Consider the following 22,835-nt stretch of genomic DNA (forward strand, 5'->3'; position numbering starts at 1 on the left):
TTGAGTTTAAGAGCCGCGAAGTGATGATGCAGCTTTACAAAACTCTAGTTAGACCACACTTAGAGTACTGTGTTCAGTTTTGGTCGCCGCATTATAGGAAGGATGTGGAGGCGTTGGAGAGGGTGCAGAGGAGATTTACAAGGATGCTGCCTGGATTAGAGCGTATGGAATATGAGGAGAGGCTTAAGGTACTAGGGCTTTACTCACTGGAAAGGAGGAGTATGAGAGGAGACATGATAGAGGTATATAAAATATTGAGAGGAATAGATAGAGTAGACAGCCAGCGCCTCCTTCCCAGGGCACCAATGCTCAAGACAAGAAGGCATGGCTTTAAGGCTATGGGTGGGAGGTTCAGGGGAGATGTCGGGGGAGGTTTTTCACCCAGAGAGTGGTCGGTGCATGGAATGCACTGCCTGGGGTGATGGTAGAGGCAGGTACATTGGACGGGTTCAAGAGTTTGTTGGATAGGCACATGGAGGAATGTGAGATAGAGGGATATGCGGGAGGAAAGGTTTAGATAATGTGAGGGTGGTTTGATGGACGGCACAACATGGTGGGCCGAAGGGCCTGTTTTGTGCTGTATGGTTCTATGGTTTAAAGATGCTTACAATTCACAATTTGCTGACTTTGCAACTCAATTAGTTCTTATTTGTCACAATCAGGCAAGGCCAGTCTCCAGCGCAACTTTGATAGCCTTGGCTGAGACTAAATTAAAGAGGAGAAAACCATTATGGTTAATTATCCCTTAAAGGAAATCCTCTCCAAAAGTCACAGCACAGGTGAGCCACAATGGGATCCAGAGGACATTTCCTGTAGGTACAGTATTGGCAGTGTTTTCTCTGAACTGTCCATCTCTTTGGCCCCTATTGCTGTTTAAGCAAGGAGACTGGAAAGAAAAAAATGACTGAATTTAAGCTGGGATCATTCCGGTCTGCCTTTTCATGGAGCACTTTTAGAAAGACTGGATATCTTGAATCCCCTATATTTAGTGGTGTAATGGTATAGATTGTGATGTCCATTGCTAATGTGTGCTGGAGTTATATTTTCACCTTTGCTGCCTGGCATTTGATGAAACTCTGCCACACCCTACTAATAATCTCACCATTCATTCCCCACCCCACTAGTCCCACCATTTTGCCCCACTTTTTTGCCATTATTTAACAATCACTAATGTTAAGAACAAACCCTAATGTTTCCAAAGAGCTCATATAATACAATGTCATTTACAAAAGGTGAAGCAAAATAACCTCTTGAAATATCACAAAGTCAAAGCCAAAGTTGAATTTATTGTCATATGTACAAGTACATGTGTGCACAGGTGCAATGAAAAATTTACTTGCAGCAGCATCACAAGCACATTGGTATTTATATAAGCAGCATTCACAAGAAAAACATAAATTAATCATAAATTATACACAATTTTTTTTTACAAGAAAGAACACAATTAGAACAAAAAAAGAACAAAGTCCATTTTAGTGCAAAGTGATCAAAGTGGCCATAATGTTGCTAAACTGGAGTAAACCTCATGAGAATTAAAAGAAAAACCATCAGGACTTTAAGCTGCCATTTTCTGTTTTAATTGCAAACCTCTGCTTTTTGTGCAGTAACAAGCCACTGCTCTATCAGCAATTACAGAGTGGACTAGATTCATTAATGAGAAGCCCCTTCTTATAATTCAATAGTCTTGTTAATCAAATTGATGCATTTTTATGAGTATGTGTCAATATTTTTAGTTACTTTTTTCTTTGGTGCTCATTAAAGGTTGAATATTGTTCCAGCAAGAAGCTAGTGGAACACAAAAATGTATGAAAAGCATCTCAATCAGTGACATTCAAAGACACTCATTTTCGATTGTCAATAGTGAATACTTACATCACTGACAGATTCCCGATTGAATGAACTGACAAGGGAGTTCTCATATTTCTATTCCATGTCCTCTTCCACAGTAGAGGTAGCATGACTACCAAGGATGCGCACTTCCTTTGATGTAATCAATAAAATGAAAGGGAAAATAAAGCAGTTAAAGAAGTGGGAACCCAATGCACTTACACTGAAAGGCTATAGTGACAATTAAGGAGTTTTGCTGAGCAAAAGCTGAAGGTCAAACAATGTGGATGAGATGTAGTGTTGATGATAGGTATGTGTTAGAATTGAGGTACAGGGAATGGGACACTTGCAGACTTGCCTGAATGGGAAAACTTGAAGCTTTATGAAAACGAAGCTGGCTGTTAATATCAGCCAGGACGTTGTTGTTGCCCTCCCTTTCATCATCATCCTCTCCATTACTATCACCCACTTAAAACAGGGGCCAAGAAATATCAACAAGATCGGGTAGTCTGCAGTGCACTATCGTGCTTATGGCTATAGTTTTCCATTGACCAATGGCATAAGGGTGTTTACTTTTTTCCATTTACCAGAGTCCACAAAGTCCCTGGTGTGTTCCGTTTCACCTCCTCAGCCCTGTTTGCTCCAACAGGGAACACAATCCAATAATTGCACTCTTGAGCCCTAGAACTTGTAACTCCTTCAACATCCTGCTGGTCTGTGATCATCTGTATTGCAGTCTTGTCATGCAGCAGTCACACTGCCTTTATTTTAACCCCATGATTAGAGCCAGGCGAAGTGAAGAGTGGAGGGCTGGGAAACTAAGTTCCCTTTCTTGTGCAATAGCCACCCATTCTTTCTAAGTGAGCCACTGCACTCTGCACAAATTTCCAAAACAGTGAAGAATCAAGATGAAGTGCCAGTTGAGAAAGGCACTGGGTACCAGCCAGATTAGAACAAAGAAGAAATCAAGGAAGCTCAGGCAGCAGCTGCTGAATCACTGCTGGCTGTTGTTACAACTTCCCAGTGAGACGACTTCCTTTGAATTAACCTACAGACACAATCCAAAGGAGGCACTTCTCTAAGTCCGACAGAATATGTCTTCTCCCTATTACCTTCACTTCATACTTAGACGGGTAATATGCTTGTCACATGCTGACATATTATCCATCATCATAAGCATATGACTATAGGGAAGAGCTTAAACGTGATGCTTTGGCAAATTATATGTTCAAAGGGTTAGTGATGTGCTTTAGAAGGAGGCACTTGGAATTGAGGCTGTCCTTGGATTTTATATGTTGTTGCCTCATTCATAATTATTGTTTATCAAACACTGCCTTACTAACCTACTGACTCATGTAATGGCAGCAAAGAACTTGAACCCTTCATCCAAGGCTCTCTTCATGCCTCTCCAAGGCACATTGTAGCCCAATAGCTATTAATTGGTATTAAATAAGATAAGCTATCTTTATTAGTCACATGTACATCGAAACACACAGTGAAATGCATCTTTTGCATAGAGTGTTTTGGGGGCAGCCCGCAAGTGTTGCCACGCTTCCGGCGCCAACATAGCATGCCCACAACTTCCTAACCTGTACGTCTTTGGAATGTAGGAGGAAACTGGACTACCCAGAGGAAACCCATGCAGACACGGGGAGAACGTACAAACTCCTTACTGACAGTCATATGTACAGAGATACAGTGAAAAACTTTGTTTTGCATGCCATCCAGACAGATCATTCTAAACATAAGTACATCAATGTAGTACAAAGGGAAAAACAATAACAGAATGAAGTTACAGAGTTACAGTTACAGAGAAAGAAGGTGCAAGGTCCATGACGAAATAAGATTGAGAGATCAAGAGTTCATCTTTATCGTACAAGAGGTCCATTCAAGAGTCTTATAACAGTGAGATAGAAGCTGTTCTTGAGCCTGATGGTGCATTTTTTCAATCATTTTGCCAAATGAGAGGGGGGTGAAGAAAGAATGACTGGGGTGAGAGGGGTCTTTGATTATGTTGGCTGCTTTCCCAAGGCTACGGGAAGTATAGACAGGGTCAATGAAGAGGAGGCTGGTTTTCGTGATACCATGTATTATAGATGCACACAGTGCGTTTCCTCAACCCAAGTATCATCCAATGAAGGTTGCATCATCGTTGTGGATATCCCTCGGGGTCGAGGATGATGGTCTTCGTTCCGTTGATCTATTTATGGGCTCTCAAGTGGCTTATGAGTCCAATCTTGGCTCTGAAAGTTCTTCCGCATTCAGGACAGGTAGTTCCAGATGGCAGATCGGGCTTTGGTTGTTGCTGCCTTCTATTTTCTTCTCTTTTCCTCTAATTCTGCACATCTGTCGGCTTCGAAGGTTGCTGTTCCTTCTTGGATGACGGTTTGCCAGAGTTTCCTGTCCTTGGCATTGGTTTCCCAATTGTTGATGTCGATGTTATATTTCTTCACGTTGGCTTTTAAGATGTCTTTGAATCTCTTCTGTTGTCCGCCTCTTTTACGTTTGCCTACTTTAAGCTGGGAGTAGAAGATTTGTTTCGGCAGATGTTCATCTTTCATCCAAACAACATGACCGCTCCATCTTAGTTGGATCTTGATAATGTAGGCTTCAATGCTTGTTGTTCTTGCTTCATTTAGCACACTGATGTTAGTTCTTCTATCTTCCCAGCTGATATTTAAGATATTTCGAAGACAGTGTTGCTGGAACTTTTCAAGTGCCTTCAGATGTCGTCGGTATGTTGTCCAAGTTTCTGATGCATACAGGAGCGTTGGGATCACCACTGCTTTGTACACTAACATTTTAGTGTCTGTTCGGATGTCACAATCATGAAAGACTCTTGTTCGGAGACATCCAAAAGCTGTTCCAGCGTATTTAAGACGATGTTGGATCTCGTCATTAAGGTCTACATTTGGAGGAGAGGTGACTTCCAAGATATGGAAAGTGGTCCACATTTTCCAGGGTTGTTTCACAATGAAGATTCGGCCCAAAAGGAGGCACCAAAATCAGAACACTATTAAGAAATTCAATGTTGAAGGTTGCATACCACCAACTTCAATGGCAATGACTATCTATTGAATTAACAAAGTCATCCACATTTCTGAATGTGTGATCTCTGCTCTTTCAAGAGACATGAATTTGGTGTTTAGTCCCTCCGCTGCCAGCACATTCCCACTGCAAGTTAATCATGCAGTATGCATCCCCCAGTGCACTCTCCTCCATCTTGATCTTAAAATCCTGCAGGACTGATGTACTGGTACCCTTCATTAGATTAGAGTGAGTGATGCAGACTGCTGTAAGGTACTATCTTCATTCTGTTTCTCTTCAGCCGCCAGCCCAGTTTCATATGATAGACCTAGAGAAAGAGCACATAAAGGACACATGTTCTACACTGGTATTTTCTGTATGTTGCAGGAATAAAAACAGGAAAAGTGTTCACCCACAGCCTATAATTTTCTCTGGATTTAATCCAATAGCAACCACTGGTCAGAGATGTGCAGGTTTTTCAAGGGAGAATGTTAAAATCCTGTCTCAGTTAGAACACATTGATTGGCATTAAATTCTACACCTGATTCCCTGGAAGCAGTACATGCCAGGAAATAATGTGCATGTAGTCTGAGATTTTCCACTTGTCGGAAAGAACAAGCGATTGGTGTCCCAAAGCAGGTTTTCAGAAGTGTGTGTGCACTTATGATGTAGGGAACAATTTGTGTACATAAGGTCCCATGAATAGCAAAGTGGTAATAATTGTGATGTTGGTTTAAACATTGGCCAGGACACTAACAAGAGCTCCATGGGTCATCTTCAAGCTTGTGACATGGATCTTTTATGTCTCCATTTGAGGAAGATGGTGTCTGGTTTATCTCTGATCTGTGAGATTGTAATTCCCTCAGTTCTGCACTAAAGTGATGGCTTAAATCTTGTGTTGAATTCTCTAGACTGGGACTTGAACCAACAGTACCCTGATTCAGACCTGAAAGCATGCCACTACACCATACCTGCTATCCACATTAATTGAAATGAATCAAGGGTCTGTGTGTCTACAGTTACTGAGCTAGAGCTCCCTGTGTTGTACATTGTGTGATTGAAGTATCTGAGTCAGGAATCAATATGTTTCAGAGCATGCTTTAAGTAAGATGAGAAAATGTCAGGAAGCGTTGAATGAACATTGAGCTCCTCAGTGAATTATTACAGCACAGAAGGTCCATCAGCCCATCAAATCAATGCCAGCTCCTGGTAGAGTAATCCCATTGGTCTCATTCCCCTGCTCTTTACGCTTGGTCCTGAGAATTATTCTCTCTCAAGTGTTTATCATATTCTTTTCTGAAGGCATTGAATGATTCTGTTTCTTCCACCATTACAGGTAGGGACTTCCAGATCATCACTTCAAAAAGAAAACCATCACATCCCCCTTTTACCTTTTGTCCCAAATTTTAAATCTGTTTTCTGGTCCTCCATCTCCCCTATCTAATCAAGTTGTGATCTTGAACACCTCGATCATATGTTCCCTCAACCTCACATCCTAATATCCTATATGCTTTACTAACTGCTCTCTTAAATTACCCTACCACCCGAAGGGAAGGATATATATGTGCACTCGTGTCCCTCTGTTCCTTCACACCTTTTAGAACTGTGCCATTTAGTCTATATCGTCTCTTCAATTTTTTTTGTTAATGTATATCATTTCATACTTCTCTGCATTGCTTTATTTAGCTATTCAACCAGCTTATTTATCTTTTCTTGCAGTCTATCTTCATCTCCCTCTTATTTTCCCAATTGACTCATGCCTAAACAAGTCTCAATAGCCTATCCCCTCAAATGAATTAAAAGCATTTGAGGTTTTAAATGTGCCTTTTTATAATGCAATCTTCTTGGCACGGAATTTGCTGGGAAGATGTACAGGAAAATCTGTGTGCTGTCCATACTGGATGTGTTTACATGAATATACATCAAATAGTTATTGTGGATGGAAAGATTTGTCAGAGGAAAAATATTTAAAGATATGAGAGCTTGCTGCAAAGGGTGCCCTGCTGCATAATGAACGTTCAGAGTTTTGTAAGTTTATGTGAGTGGGTGGAACTGTAGCTGCCATGCATACTAAATACTATGGGCAGATATGGCTGCCAAACTAATGGTGAGGCTAATGGCATTTGCTGTTATTGATGAGCAAATATTGTACAACATTAAGTGAGCTCAAATTCAAGGTTAAATGCTGAAATCCAGAAGTTTTGTCCAATTTGTGTACTTCACCTTTATCCTTGTTGAAATGGCTTCACCCTATCTTCCTCACTACTGAACTGCATTGAATGATGTGAGACAATTGTGATCACATGCTGGATAAAATGCAACTGCAACATAAAATTAAGTCTTAACCATCCTAGTCCAAATATACCTTGTTGCAAATTTGCAACATTTGCATAATTTGCAAATAATTGCGTTGTTAACTGCAGAAGTCATGTTTTTTGAGATTTTATACATTTGTCACCCCTGTTGAGATGTGCTGACACTAACAAGTTCAATGCCAGTAATAAGATATGAGCTGATAGTGCATTGGTAGTCTATTTTAAACCCTACCTGTCAACCAATACCGATACCTCAGAACAAAATGTATTTGTGTAGGCTGAGGACTAACTATGAACCCATTTACTGGAGCAGACCAGGTTCATGCCCAGAATCTCTAACCTGTTTCTAAATATGCAGATGCTACAAAACTTGGCAATAATGTGAACTGCAAAGACAATACTGATAAACTGCAGAAGATTGGTGGAAAGGGCAGGTGCATGGCAGTTGAAGTTCAATGTAGAGAAATGTGAGGTGCATTTTGGTCAGAACAATGAGGAGAGGCAATAAAAGATACTTTAAAAAAGGTGCAGAGGAGGAGAGACCTGCCTTATCTGTACACTAAACATTTAAAATGGCAGGGAAGATTAAGAGACCAGTTAATAAAGCATACACAATTCTGGATTTTATCAATAGAAGCATGCTGAACCTTTATTAAACAGTGCTGCAGTCTGAACTATAGTATTGTGTTCAACTCTGGATGCCTCATTTTTAGAAGGATGGACATGCATTAGGGAGGGTCCACATGAGATTTACAAGAATGATTGCTGGGATGGGATCCTCAGATATATGGATAGGTTGGAGAAGCTGGGACTATTTTCTTTAGAAGGGAGAAGGGGATTTTTGATAGAAGTATATAAAATTACAAGAAGTCTGGACAGAGTGAACACTGGGAGACTGTTCCCTTTACTGGAAGGGTTATGGACAGGAGGTAATAGGTATAAGAGTGATATGAGGAAAAGTTTTTTATGCAGCATGTATTGTAATCTGGAATGCACTGCCTACTGATGTGGTGGAGGCAGGTTCCACTGTGGTCTTCAGGAGGGAATTGGATTAATATATGGTGAGAAGAGAATTTGCAATGCTACAAAGAAGGAACTGGATGGTGGAAGTGGTGAGTTACTCTGGTAAGGACCCAGTATGGACATGGTGAGCCAAATGGCCTTATCTGTGCCGTAGGCACCTATGATTTTGTGATAACATGTGGCTTGGCAAGGAATTTAGAGAAAATGGTTTCCATAGTACACTGAAGCTGTTGTCCCACTTACCACTGGGTGTAGGGGAGGGTAGTGCTTACAGAGTAACCTCTGGGGTTGCTGCCTTTGTCCTGTAAATAGTGTGTTTCTGCCAAGAGAGAGGTTCAGGGTTCAGTGTTAGGGGCACTGATCAAGATATTTAAGATATTTGCTGTGTCTTGGATGGTATTGAGAATTAAGAGTGTTGCCTATCCAGGAAATCCTGCTTATCTCATTGACCTTAAAGGGTATGCTATAATTTTCTTTTATCTCAGGGAGCCCTACCTGCCACAGCATATGTGCTAGGCCACCTACTGCAAAGGGCAAAAAAAGAACAGAGCAAGATCCCAAAATTAGCAGAAAAGAATGAATGACATGGTATCCGTTTCTGGTGAGGCAGAATCGGGAGTCTCCCCTCCTTTCTGAGTAGTGCAGAAATGGTGCATCAATCTGAGCAGGCAGACAGGATCTCAATTTGATATCTGATCGGAAAGGCAACACCTCAGACACCCCAGTAATCCTTCAACACCGCATTGCAGAGTCAGAGTAGACTTGCTCATGTATGACCTTTTGACTAAGCTATGAGAATGCTACCAAAGTGCTGAAATCATAACCATGATCCTTAATGTGTCAAGCAACAAAGAAAATTATTTATAACCACCTCATGATCAGTATAACTCAAAGTAAAAAATTATGACTGAAACCTTGAGGCTAATTGGATTTCTGGCCACAATTCATCTCTTCTGAATGTTGGAATTTTGCTACTCATTAATCATTCAAATAATTTTGACCTCAGGTGCCAAGGTAAAATGGCGATATTGACTTAGTCACTAGTTAACTATCTCTGCTGAATTTCATTTCCATTTACTATAATGGAAACAACAGTCAGTTGAAATGTTTATTTGTGGTCAAAGCCTTTTACTGTTGTTTTTATGCTATCATTCAAAATCAATATTGTCCCCAGTTAGAACTGACTTATTGTTGGAATCTTGACTTACCTTTAGATTGAAAAGGGCATTCAAAATATTCATGAGATGTAATTGGTGAAATTATGTGGGAATATGTTTAAGTGCTTAGAATGTACAATATGTAAATAGTCCATTTATCCCAATTGGTCAATACCAACGATCTTGATTACCTTGAGCTGCCTTCTAACCCCCTTGTCAAACCTTATCACCTTTTGTGCTTTCTCCATTATTTCTTTGCGTAGCTTTTCTTGAAATGCATTTTTGCTGTTTACTTCAAGTATACAGCTTGATGGTGAATTCCAATTTGTAAGCACTCTTGAGGAAAGAATTCTTTTATAGATTTTTTTTGTGACTGTCTCATATGTATGGGCCCTAATTTTGGTCTCCCCACTGCTAAAATGTGCCTTTGATTGCAAGCAGTAACTGTGTGTTGGATTTTAAATCTGAAATTCAGTCCCGTGCAGTCAATGGAACCAACTTTCATAAGCCACATATAGCATCCAACCACTAGTACATTTCATGGTAGGTGCATTCAACTAAGGAAAATTTTCTATCCCATTCTTCCCTACAACCATCCAATCAAACCCTTCCACAATTCTACAAACTTCCATTTTATTTAATCTTTTTGCTTGAGAAAAGAGTCAGATCATTCATTCTTTCTGATATGTTGTCTTTAAGATTTTCTCTTTCATATGGTTTTTATAATATGGAGCTCATAATTGTGCACGGTACTTCAAGTGTGGTCGAAATAAGGTCCTATATAAGTTGGGCTAAACTCCCCTACTTCCCAATTCTATGCCTCTAAAACAAGCTCCAGTGTTTCTTTTGCATTTTTAATAACCTTATTAATCTGCATCTCTACTTTTATTGGGTCAGATGGATCTACACCATTTTTGTTTTCTATCTAGCCATTCCTTTGCTCCTATGAGAAACAACAATTTAATCTTATAAAATATGTTGTTGATTATGTGTGACCTCCCACTGGTGCTGGTCCCATGCATGACCAGGATTAGCTCATGCTGGTCCCGTGATGAGTGCATTCAGAGTTTCCGCACTTGCACATTGTGCATGCCTGGAGTCAAATACCAGTGTACCTGTCATCTCGCTCCATCTCTGGACACACCAGAGGGGTGGTTTTGGATTGTCCTGAGCTGATGCTTGAGTACTCTTTGTTTCTGCATCTCAACTTTATTCTATTTAGCATGGCCCCATTCATTTGGATGTGGTTGCCAAATCTCTCTGATCAGAGACATTTAGAGACAATCAAAATGATCTTTAACAGCACAAGCAGTCAGAAGACCACCAAAGTGATGTGAGGTGGGACCTTAGTTTGAGCTACTTGATGCCTTGTTGCCTCTCATGGAGTGGCTGGGGCAACAAGGTTTTGAGGAGATTGAAAGTTGCACAGGCACAGGAAATAATTGCATGTGCATGACTTAATGAAAAAAACATACTCATGGAACAATTCAACTCATCAAAGTGAGGACAGTAAGAGAAATAAGGACAGTGAGGTGATAGAGAGGACATTGAGGATGAGAACCAGAGGAAAGTGAGGAATGAGAAATAGGTAGATTGGGATCAAGAGAAATGGGAGTGGGGACAAGAAGAAAATTGGGACAAAGGCATGGGAATTGGGAGTATCAAAGTAAAATGAAGGAAAGGGAGAATAAGGAGTAATAGAGAGACAAGGAGGTGATAGGAAACATGAGGAAGTGACTGAGAGGAAGGATGATGAGGGAATATACTGAATAAATTGGGAACAATCATGCCATATCAGTTTAGGCAAGATTTAAAAGAATAAACTTTAAATGCTTGGTATAAGGAAAAAGAAAATCTAAATCTCTATAATAATTTTTTGAAGATGATAGAAGTTAGAATACAATTTAGGAATCAAGGAAACAAAATAATTGTGCTAAATCACTGTCATGCAACAAACTCAGAGAAAGATTCTAAATTCCACACCTTTATTAATTAGAACCGTCACTGCATTTATGTAAATTACAATGTTGCTGTTTCTCTTACAACATTGCCAGTTTAACAATGGCATTATATATTAATCTATTGAAATCTGATGGCTTTGGAAGTATTGGCCCGGATTTTCTTGAGAAGTGCTGGCATTTCCAAGTGGAACTGGTGGCATTTCCTTCTGTTACTGTCAGGAAGCTCAGAGCTCCTTCCTGAACACAAAATCCCCAAACTTTCTAACAAGCTCTTGCTGGCAACTTCCAACCACAGTCAGATATTGGATTCTTCATAGGACTCTGCAAGTGGCGATCCGACTTCCTGCAGATTTCTAGCAGATGCACTGTGAAATCTGCTCACTGAAGATATAGTAGGTTATGCCTGGCCCAGATTCAGTGATTTAATTCACTTTAATCAAAAGCAGCAGGTGCAAGGGAGATAGGTAAGCTTCGGCTAATTTACTTTTTTTTTATAATTAATTAAGTTAACTTGTAATGTATTTAATTGTTTTGAGGGTGTTCTGATGTACTTAAATATTTTAGATTTTGTATACTTAATTTTTTATTGTTGTGACTGATCTTTAAAAGATTCAGCATGTTAATGAACTCAGTAGCTCTGCTATTGATAAAAAAAATCTGGAAAAGGTCAGCAGGTTAGATAGCATCAGTGGAAAGAGAACAGTTAACGTTTCAGGTCTGAGACCATTAGAACTGAGAAAGGAGAAACAAAATTGTCGGTATCTTTGCTTGCTGTTTTCCATTTACAGCCAGAAGGCCCTGAAGTGCACATGGCTTCACTGAACACCTCCAATTAAGCGTGGTTGTAGTGTTTAGAGGATGATATCAACCAATTATATCAGATCAGAAAACATAAAGGCTGCCTACACTCTCCCGTCACATTTGCCACTCGAATTCTCTGCTCCCCTGAGCTAACTTGCAGATCTGGAAGGCAAACCTTTCTGGCTCATGCAGTTCTGGAGTAGTGGCAGAACCTCCAACATCATAGTCAGGTGATACAGCTGGGAGAGATCCCACCCATGAAATCTGAAAATCATTGACTGATGGCAAAGCCTTGCCCTCAGCTTTGCTGGCTGTCAAGTTTCAGGGGTTACCAATATTTCTAAGTGAAATTAGAAGTTTTTATTTGTAAATAAAAATTAACTAAAAGTGCTTCAAAACACTTCAAGTTAATGACAAAGAAACAACACAAAATATTATGTCTTGCCTTCCTTTCCCACAGCCCTACAGTACCCATTCAAATAAAAGATCTAACTCAACACAAGATTGAGAACAGATTCCCCTAAAAGCAGCAAGCTTCTACATTGCCTTTGGACTCCACAGGGAGTGGAGGAGAGGAGTGCAGTGTCACTGCTCCAGTGGCCTAGGTTTGATCCTGATCTAGGTTGCTGCCTGTGTGGTGTATTCCCTGCTCTGGTTTCCTTCCACATCCCAAAAGTGTGCTAGCAGTTTAATGTAAATTACCCCTAGTGTAGGTAAGTGGCAAACAAACAAAAGTGGGGTTGATGGGCATGAGAGTGAATAAGTTCCAGGACTACAGGGACATAAGAAGAGGGGGAAATGGAATTAATGGGATTGCTCTGTTAGGAGCCCACATGATTCCATTTGGCTGACTTGCCTCCTTCTGTGCTGTGAAAGTAACTATGCAAAATGGCCAGTGGAGCTTGGCTGGTTAGCTTCAGACTTTCTCATTTGCGTGGGAGCCTTGAACACACTGGCAACTTCAGGCAAAATACAGCAAAACCGAAGCCAGAAGTTTGCAGATGAAACTAGTTAACTGTGGATCCATTCCCTTTAATTCAACATGTTATAGCTAACCCTAATAAATGCACGCAAATATAATATTTAAACCAAGGCAGTTAATAATAACAGGGACATAGCTTTCAATTGGATAAGCTATTGCCAAAATAATCAGTTTACTTGCTGAAACATAAATAGTTGAAGCAATAGTCAGTGAAAGCCTAGGAAATTTTCCATGTAATTAATGCTGGAAAACATTGCCAAGAAACTGGACCATGGTCTGTTCACTTTACAAACAAAGTGGGTGCTTGTGGAAACAAATGGTCGGCAACATGGGCTTGACTATCCCATACCCAATGTGTAATAGTTACACTAAAGTATGGACAGTGCTCACTATGGCCCAAATCAAGGTGAGGACAGTGTTTGCCTCCCGTGGCTCAGGTAAGGCCAGTGCTCACTGTGGCCCAGGTAAGGCCAGTGCTCACTGTCACCCAATGAAGGCAAGGATGGTGTTCCCAGTGTCTGAACTCAAGGCAATGATATTGTTCCCAGTGGCCCAAACCAAGGCAAGAACATTGTTCCCAGTGGTCAAGGGAATATCAGCGATCCCGGTGGCCAAATCAAAGCAATGAAAGTGAGACTTGTGCCCAAAGCAAGGCACAGACAATGTTGCCAGTGGCCCAAACCAAAAAGAGGGTTGTAGTATTTCAGAAATTTACTTCAAACATCATTCCTGGTCATTAACCATATAAACATGTACATAAAATAGTTACCTCCTCACTTCGGTCTCTGTAACTCACCATGATCACAAGACTTTGGTGTAATTGGTGATTACATTTTATAAGTGCTTATATATTTATGTATTTGTGTGCTGTTGCACAAATGTTTGTAAGTCAGAGAATGTGTATGTGGGCGTGTGTGTGCATTTATGTGTGTGTATGCTTTTGTATGTGTGTGAATGTGAGGACATATGCTTGTATGCTCGTACATCTGCATCATAAATTCTGATTTGATGTGGTTATAAGAAAATAATTGCTTTCCAAACTAGAAAATAATTGTTAATACTTGTTCAACACATATGGCTAGAATGGAAAACTATTAAAGGAACTGTTACTGTTTTTGATTTCCTCGTTTAACTGACTGGCATAAGTCAGGAAATATATAAGGAGAAATGCAAGTTCTTGTTCCATCTTTCAAAGCATGTCAAACAGCGTGACCAAGAATAATTGCAGAGATTGCATCTCAAGACAGGTCATGTCAAGAAGACCAAGGGCTGGGGAAGCAACTGGACACCTTTATCTCCTGTGTCACAGCAGGCAGTGTCGAAGCCTGATTTTATTTCCAGATTAAATATTTATGCTGTGTTTGCATTTTACTGGTGCCCTGATTAGATGGTGGGATGAATTGTGCTGCAGTGAATGTAAAACCAACAGGGGGATGTGACAAGTAAAGACAAACGAGTAACTGTTTGGTAAATTGCATAGAATATGTAGCTGCACAGTCCTGGTGAATAATACATTTTTGTTGAGCTCATTTTGTGATTCATCGCAAAGCCATATCTGGGTCTAAATGTTCTGTTTGGTTGGTGTCGGTGCAGTCCCCAGTGAGGCAGAATGCAAATAGATTGCTTTGTTTTTTTATCTCTCACTCAACACCCTCAGCCTTGTCTATCAGTGGAGAGGGTTGGGGTGGAGGAGGAATATTGGCCAGGACACCTTCCTGCTCTTTTCTTCAAAAAAAGTACCACCACAACGTGTTACCATTTACCACAGTGAGAAACTTGCATTGTGGTTAAACATAGCATACACAAAGCAGCTGGCTGGAATTTATGCCATAGTTGTCCACCTCTCCTGCAGTGGAAATAGTCATTCCTGCTATCTTTACCTGGTTTCTGCAGATACCCCACCAAAGTCATTGGGAAGCTCCTTCCACTATGTCCATCAGTACCGCACTGAACTACTGGCCAGTAATAAATCCTTACATCCAAGCATGAACCTTACACCCTGGGTCTTCTAATTCGTAGTCAAGAGTATCATCATCCAAGCCAGCACAGCATCCCCAGTGTCACTTAGGGTGAATCATGCTTTTTGGTAGGTTAGAGTCCATGAAGGAATGCCTCATCCATGTATAACATTTTGTTTCTGAAGGCATCCCTGTATTGTAGAATTTTATGATAGTTATGGCACCCAATAATCTATTTTACCACTCCCTGAGTAATGTTTATCTCCATAACTACTTAACAAGTATAAATGTTTTGTATATGTACCAATTAGCACTGAATTAGCAAAACATCAGTTCACAAGATATGAACTGGATTATCTGAAAGATTATTAAATGGGTAATTTGCAGTAGTTACCTTCATTTCTGGTGGTATGGCTGTTGGATTGGCAGAGTCTTTTTTGAATGTTGTGTGCCCGTATAATTTGCTCATAATAGCAGCCAACAAGACAAAAGTATTTTGGATGAACAACGTAATGAAAAACAGCTCACCCGGAAATATTTTTTAAAATAGTGAAAATATTTTTTTTCAAATTCCTGCTTCTTCCTGAATAGTTGCATTGGAAATGTTGGTGTTGTTCACAGCTGCATCCTCTTTTGGTGTGGCCAGATGTGGAGGGGGAGGGAACTTGAAGCCACCCCCTTCCCCAAGAAAGGACATTGTTACGGATCAGGTTGCTATTTGGTGAATGTCCCCTTTAAGATATATACAGTAGAGTAGTAGTGTGTGTGTGGTGTCATCACGACAGCAAGATAACAACGTGCTGGCTGTTTTTTTACTTAGTGAGTCAGTGAATCGAGAGGGGGGTTGTGTGGGGCGAGGGAGGGAGGAAGAGAGAGAGAGAGAGAGAGAGGCTGAGAGACTGAGACTGACGGCTGGTCTCCATAACAATGGATGAAGAACAATAACTGTGTCTGTCACTACAATCCATGTATGGATTTTTGGAGCAAACAAGTGGAGTCCACTTTGTCGTAAACCTGTCTCGAATGCCTTTTGGGGTGGCAGATACTTCGGAACAAAGCAATGGAGATCATCAGTGATTGAGGTGTCATATTGGTTCCATCGTGGAGCATTTAGATTTCGTAATTTCTCTCTATATTCTCTCTACATTTTCTCTTCAGTCAACAGTGGTTTTGCAAAAGCCTTTGCTCATGTTTAACCTTATGACTTGCTGAACTGAACTTTGAGAACTATTCCTGGACTTGGAGTTTGGGAATTTGCCACTCACACACCTTAAATATTAGTTTTGGGGTTAATGTTTAATATCTAACATTTTTACTTATTATCACAAGTAGTTATTAATAAAATAGTTTCTAACACTTATACATGACTCAGTGTGTTTCTATTGTTGCTGGTCTAGGGGTATGATTCTTGCTTGGGGTGCGAGAGGTCCCGGGTTCAAATCCCGGACGAGCATTTTGTTACGTAGTCGAGAAACATCACCAAGGATTTGTGTGTCAGTCACATCTGAAATAGAGCAAGTTACATCATCAGCACCCTCTAGGTGGCAGTGCAGGTTGTGAGGAGGATTTAGAGAGCCTGAGTTGGATGGTCAAAGACATGGCAAGAAGAATATAATGTGGAAAAATGTGAGGTCATCCACTTAAGCAGAAGTAATAGAAAGGTGGAATACTTTTTTTAAAAGGTGAAGATCAAAAAATGTTATAAGAACTTTCATACCCTTGTACACAAATCACTGAAAGCTACTATGCAGATTCAGCAGGCAATTAAGAAAGCAAATGCTATGTTAGACTTTGTTGTAAGTAGGTCTGAGTACAAGTATTGAGATGTCTTCCTCCAATTGTATACCTAGTGAAACTGCATCTGGAATACAGTGTACAGATCTCGTCTCCTTACATAAGTAAAGGTGTGCATTCGATAGAGGCAGTGCAGTAAAATTCACCATGATTCTTGGCATGGTGGGTTTGTTGCATGAAGAGAGATTAGCAGTCTAGGTTTGTATTCTCTGGAGTTTAGAGCTTAGAAGAATGAGAGGTGATCTTATTGAAATGTGCAAAAGTCTGAAGGGCTTTTACAGACTAAGTGCAGAGTTGATGGTGAGGGTGTCTGGAACCAGGGTTCACAGTCTAAAAATAACCAATTGTTGCTAAGGGGGACAGAAGGCACAGAAATAAAAAATAAGGTACTCCAGGTTATTGAAGGAACAGAAGGTTCCCAGAAATTTCTTCGCACAGAGGGTAGTGAGTCTTTGGACCTTGCAACCCAAGAGGGCTGTCGAGGCTCAGTATATTTATGAAAGAGATTGAGATATTTTTATATTTTAAGATAATCAAAGAATATGGGGCTAGTGGAAGAAAGTGGTACCAAGGTGAAAGATCAGTCATGATCTAATTGAATAGCAGAGCAGGCACAAGGGACAGTATAACATCCTCCTGTTCATATTTTTTTGATGTCATTCTATTCTTGAGAAGAAAGACTAAAACTTCATTGAGTTCTTTCAGACAACTAAAACTACAATGTGACTATAAACCTGTGCTGATGGTTCAAAGACTTAGGCCAAAAAGTACAAATGTTTTTAAATCAGAGAAATTGGTATTAATAGTTTTTTAGGGATGGTTATGCATTGCTTTGCAATTTCTGTAATGGGTTCTGGCATCTCTGTATCAGCATTTTGGCTGCTGGCAGTGAGGACTGCTTATTATTTACAGACTGACAACTGACAATATTTCACTGCATAAAACTTTTGATTTGCATATTCATCCAAAGTTTGATTAAAAATTGCAGATTAAGAAGCAACTACTTTCAGCAAAACCACATTGGGAAGGATATTTTTCCTTTTTTAACTGAGGGGATTCTGCTGATTCCAGAGAAAAGTTCTCTCTTTATTCTTTAAAAAATAAACGAGGCTTCAATGAAAGTGGCATCAGAATTAACAATATTTATGGGCATAAAGAACAACATATTTCTGGATATCGAGGAGCCATACAACAATTCTGCAAACCGTTAATCTATATCAATAATGTTAATCAGGTTATAAAATTGTACAGGAGCTGACCTGGAATTGTGTTAGTCTGGCAATGTGCATCTCCATTAACTGATAGGGTTTCACCAATTCTGCTCTGCACATTGCACTCTTTAGACCACTGTCAATAAGCCAGGTGAGGGAGGAATGGAATAGCATTTCCCAGTGAGATGAACAAAGTAGTTTCCGTAATCCTTTCTGTATCCTCAACCATACCCCTCTCCGTGCTTTCTCTTAACAATTTCGATGTGTTTCCTCATTGAGCCTGACTGAAATACAAATACTGAGCAGGAATGCTACCAAACACATACACGCTGCTTCAGAAGAATATGGTTGTTTTTTTAACTGTTCAATGGTAGTGGCTTGGAATAAAGTTAAGGGAAAGGATTTCTGTTCTACTAACAAAACCATTCCCTGTACCCATGTGGATAGTTTTGCTGGCTTTTTTCTACCCTAAATTTTCTTATTTTCCACACCCCGTGATGGAATTATTTTTCCAGAGGAATTTGTTTCTCCGCATTAATCCTCAAGGACCAATTTAATGCCATAAAGATAAAAAAACAGATATGAGTAATCAGAAATGGAAAATCATCACTGTGAATGACACACTTGAATTGCATGGTGGTATTATATCCTTCAAAATTGTGTTGTGTCTCCTCTTAAATATCTACCTTATTTAAATCTGTATCCATTGTATTTCCTGTTCAGTCTTGGCTCTGAGCATTGTCGCAGTGGCCTAGAGACTCAGTACTAGGGACCAAGAAATTGTGGAGCGGTGTGGACTCTGAGGACTGTGTTGGTCCACCACTGTTGCAGGAGGGAGGAATAGAAAATTCAATGGGGAAAATTATTTTTCAGTAACCACTTGTCACCTTCTTTGATATTGGAGTGGAGCTAAAGTTGAAAGACTTTACTTATGTTGGAGGAGCTGATAACAGAAGAGGCTTCTTTTTTTCCCTATCTTTGTAATCTCCTCCAGCTCATCTACCCTCTGAGATCTCTTTCCTGCTCCAATTTTTGGTCTTTTGGATTATTTCTGAATTAAATCACTCCACCATTGGTAACTGCACCTTCAGTTACAAAAGCTCTGGAAATGTCTCCCTACACTTCTCTGCCTCTCTATCTTCCTTCTTTCCTTTAAGATGTTCCTGAAAAGCTATCTCTTTGATCGAGCTTTTGATCACCTGCCTTAATAGCTTCTCGTGCAGCTCAATAGCAAATTTTATTTTTCAAAGCCTCAAATGTATATAGCGTGTTAAAGCACAATATAAATTCAAGATTAAGTTGTTATTAGATGGAAGAAAGAAACTTAAAAATGAGGGCCACTCTTCATAAACAGAATTTTTTTAATCTTTCAAGGTCATTGTCTTTTCATTAAGGAAGTAATGAGTACGAGGGACCAAAAGATTGTGGAGCAAATCCAATGTACCCTAACCTGTAACAAAGGCAATCAGGACGTGGACATGTATAGAGAATTAGAAATATGTATAAAAGCAGTGACAAATATGAAGATGGACACATAACACAAAATAAAAGGAATGTCCCTTTCATTCCACACTTGAGGAAATGTTCCTCTGGAGGATATGGGTCTGCAAGTCCTTCCTAGCAACTCAGAGGTTCAGCTGTTCTTGTTACTGCTGTTTTAGCTGTGAAACCATGCGTATAATAAATGAGTTTTCATTTCAGGTGGCAGTCTTTTAGCTGGGTCCTTTAGCAAATTGTAGCTGTCCAAAATCATGACCCCAGGAAGGAAGGGAAAGAGATTAGACACGGTGTACTGAAAGTCTGCCAGTGGCAATGGCCCTCTCTGGTGAGTGACACAGATGGGAAGATCAGCCCTCCAGACTCATAAGTGGGGAAGCAAAGACTTGCCACCACCACATTTTTCTTTGCAAATTATGTAAACTTCACCCCACAACAGAAACCATGAAAATGTGAAAATCATAATACTGGCCAGCTCCAAGTGCAATGTGTATTTTCAGATAGTATCATGCACTAAGAAAGCAATGGCAAACTTGTATCAGAACCATACATATATGTGTCAATGAAATACTAACAATGGGTGCCTGTGCTTAAACCTGAAATATTTAGGTTCAATCATAACTGCACTAAAACAGGTTCTACCCCCTCTTCCTTCAATTCTTCTGTTATCCACCAAAACCAGAGGTAATTTACATTAGCTAATTAAACTACCAACCAGCACATCTTTGGCATGAGGGAGGAAACCAGAGCTCCTCAGGGAAAGCTACATGGTCACAGGGAGAACATACAAACTCCCATCAATCAGCACCCAAGATTGAAATAAGGTCTCTGGAGCAGTGAGGCAGCAGTGGTAACTGCTTCATCGCTATGCCACCCATTCTGCCACTCAGATATGGAAATTGTCTGTGAACTAGCTTCCCAATTTATTTCAGTGTGGAATGCCTTGCACAGGACCAGTTTCTCTTGCAATTACACTCTTCTGCATTTGCAGAACGTAAGTAGAAAAGGCCATTCCTGGGGACTGATGAGAGCACTCATTGAGAAAATGGCCAGCATTTCCCATCCAGAAGCTGCAAAGCCACCACGAAGTTATGATTCTAAGAAGATTGATGGAGTTGAACTGAATTCTTATATTTTTAAATTATGAATTTGGTTCCATTAAATTGTGCATTCATGATGTCTGGGAAAGAACAAAGTGTTCTTTCCCAGACATCTTCAATACATATTCATGATTCCCATTCAGTGACCTCACAACCTACCTTGTTGTGACCTTGCACCTTATTGCACTGCACTTTCTCTGTAGCTATGACACTTTACTGTTATTGTTTTTACCTGTGCTACCTCAATGCACTCTGTACTAACTTAATGTAACTGCACTGTGTAATGAATTGACCTGTACGATCGGTATGCAAGACAAGTTTTTCACTGTACCTCGGTACAAGTGACAATAATAAACCAATACCAAATACCAATATCATTGCAAACCTTCTGTGATCGAGAACAAGCTGGTAAGGATGCAGAGAGGGTGAACAGAGTAGCCACAGAAACACTCATCTTGTCTAACATGGTTGAATTTCGCCCTCCAATGCGATGTGGAGAATCTACCAACTCCACAGAGACAGCACCAGGATTGAATCCAGGTTGCTGAAGTAGCTCTACTCACTATGCCACTGTGCCACCCACATTTATTTGATAAACCAAGCAAAATACCAAGTGATGCATATGGTCCACAATGCATCATGTGGAAGTCAAGCATTTCCTGCTGTCTACTGCAGAAATAATATTGTCATCAGAACATGAAACAATAATTTCAATTGAGCATTAAATTGGTTAATAACTGGAGACACCTTACAGCATTTGAAGTCCAGGGTGTTCCTTTGATTCTGTAACCACCGAAAAGTTATTTCAATCGAACACACAGGAATTTTGTAGGCGAATGATTTTAAGCACAATTCCCTTCACTATTCCATTAGTGTAATCCATTACTTTTGGAGCCTTCTTCCAGTGAGATTTAGAATGAGTGACATTTTAATCCTTTAAGCAGCCGTCACGCCATTTGTTGTGTTTATGAAATCTCTACTTATTCAGCACGTAGGAGTGCAAGTATCTCTGTTTACAGTGTATTTCCAATGACAATCTTAAACAGGGAACTCTGGACAGCTTTCAGACGACACAGGATTTAAAAAAATGCTATATTAATGCATATTCAATCTTTCTCTCTTATAGTATCATTCCAAGTCAAGATATACTCCAGCAAAATTATAGGATTATTGCAGTTTCCAAGCTATTGTCACCACAAATGGCAGTGATTTTCAAATACCAGTCCCTGGTTCACACTTGAAAAATGTGCTGATCGGGGTACCAGCATGAGCTTTGTGCATCAGTGATCAGGAAAGATGCTAGCCAATCCATGTTCCACTGCCATATTTTACAGGTGCAAATCAGTGCAGCGGTATTTGAAAACTACTCCTGTTTCTGGTGCTAAAGGTTAGGTCCTGCTACAGCTTGAAGATGTGTTGGTAGCTGGAGAAAATTCAAATAATTAAATAAATCAGGAAGCAAATAGCAATTATCAATAACGGTGACCAGAGAACTCCCAAATTGTTGTTAAAAAGAACATTGATTCACTAACGTCCTTCAAGAAAGGAAATCTGTTATTTTTACTCTATTTGCCCTGTATGTGACTCTAAGGCTACCAATGAGGATGATTCTTAACTGCAGGGGTGATTAGGGATGGACTGTAAATGGCAGCATTGCTGATGCCGATATGCAGTGGATAAACACATTCTGTACTTACGATTGATGATGCTGTAAGGGTAGGTATTGGCCTGGGTTGACTACTCCTGCCTCTCTATAAGGTGTCACAGGCTCTTGTACTGTGTCACACAAAGCTGCATCTGAAACCTCAGCATCCTATTGGAATTCTTCTTGCCTCTTCACACATCATCCTACAGCTCCACACTCTTCCTTTCCTGCCTTGGTTGTGGAAAGCAAAGATCTTTTTTCTTTTGACTTCCCGGGAATTGTAATAAGCAACAGTAAGATTCGATCTTTCTTTCCCTTCATGAACAGCAAGCATCCTTTCGTAAGCACAATTCACAATGGCAGCTCTCCCAGCTCATGAGTGTGACTAGTAAGCCGGAAGGGACTGACTTACTCACCTTTTCTCCAACCCACTCCACCAGGCAGCCATTACTTTCACCTCACACGGGATTTGGGCCATGGAAGTAAACGTGACCCCACTGAGTTAAAATACGAGAGTGCACATGAGTCATTCCTAAA

General features: G+C 40.1%; 1 protein-coding gene across 1 annotated transcript in view; it reads left to right on the plus strand.

Moving 5' to 3' along the window:
* Positions 1-22,835, plus strand: part of dok6 (docking protein 6) — a 369,202-nt gene that overhangs the window by 337,561 nt on the left and 8,806 nt on the right. The window lies entirely within an intron of this gene.

Source organism: Pristis pectinata, chromosome 9 (genome assembly GCF_009764475.1).
Source record: "Pristis pectinata isolate sPriPec2 chromosome 9, sPriPec2.1.pri, whole genome shotgun sequence".
Lineage (NCBI taxonomy): Eukaryota > Metazoa > Chordata > Chondrichthyes > Rhinopristiformes > Pristidae > Pristis > Pristis pectinata.